This window comes from Laccaria bicolor, genomic scaffold (genome assembly GCF_000143565.1).
Source record: "Laccaria bicolor S238N-H82 LACBIscaffold_603 genomic scaffold, whole genome shotgun sequence".
NCBI classification, from domain to species: Eukaryota; Fungi; Basidiomycota; class Agaricomycetes; order Agaricales; family Hydnangiaceae; genus Laccaria; species Laccaria bicolor.
This window is the reverse complement of record NW_001890408.1, coordinates 578-1,634: the sequence shown is the minus strand read 5'-3', so window position 1 is coordinate 1,634 and position 1,057 is coordinate 578.

Sequence of the window (1,057 nt, the reverse complement as noted above, 5' to 3'; positions counted from 1 at the left end):
TCAGTTATACCCAGTGTAAATTTATTTGCTATCATATCTCATACTTCAGGTGTTGTTTAAAGGACATCCTGAGTCTCCATGGATTAACTCAAAAGGGTGGTAGCATTTTTTCTTCTTGCAGAAAAGAAGGACCAATATTGTAGATACTTGTTTACTTTCAGAAAAACTCTGTAAATTAACTTCTACAGACATCATGCAATGGTCATTTTAACATTTCTACCTACCTTTTGTATTATACACACTACAAACATTAATAGGGAGTCATTTTTCCTCATTCCAACAAATATATTGAGTGAAAAATACATAAAGTGGAGAACAAGTTCAAATTTACCTTTTAGGGGAGGATATAAATTTTCTAGCCCAAAGACTTTATGAAGCTCATAACAATAGCAGGGAGATCCAGTGTTCAAAATATCTCTTCCTCAAGTTGTGAATTGCTTTCAGTAGGTTGCAGTCATTCAGAATTTCCCATTTTGTCAAATCCCATTTTTGGAAGTTGTCACAGTGAATGCTCTGCCTTATCCTGAGTTTTCATTCATTCATCCCCACACTTGGTATGTACAATCTAAACCTCCTTAGCTATGTCTCATACACCAGAGCTTAGTTCTGAAAATGTTTTGTTCTTGTGTTACAGCACCAACTTTGTCCAAAAAATGACCAGACATTCTTTTTTCCCAGTTAGTGTATATCTCCACTTTTACCTAAATATATTTTGACGTTCAAAGTCACACCAAATATATTTCTAGTGTGTCACACACCCCAAAATATATTTCTTCACTGAGATGGACTCCAAATATATTTCTTATGCCTGGACCCTGAATTGTGACTGTCACACTGCAGAAATATATTTCTGGTCTGGGATGGACTCAGGATATATTTTGCAGCTGGGATTGACCAAGGATATATTTCTTCAGCCACTAGGGGTGTTTGGGGTCCCAGTTCCTAAAAAAACTTGTGATTTTTTTTGGGATGGGGGACATATATTCTAGGTAATTTACCTATTATTTTTTAGGGTTTTAGCCACCCTTCCTTGACTGTTTGTAGCATATGTATGAGA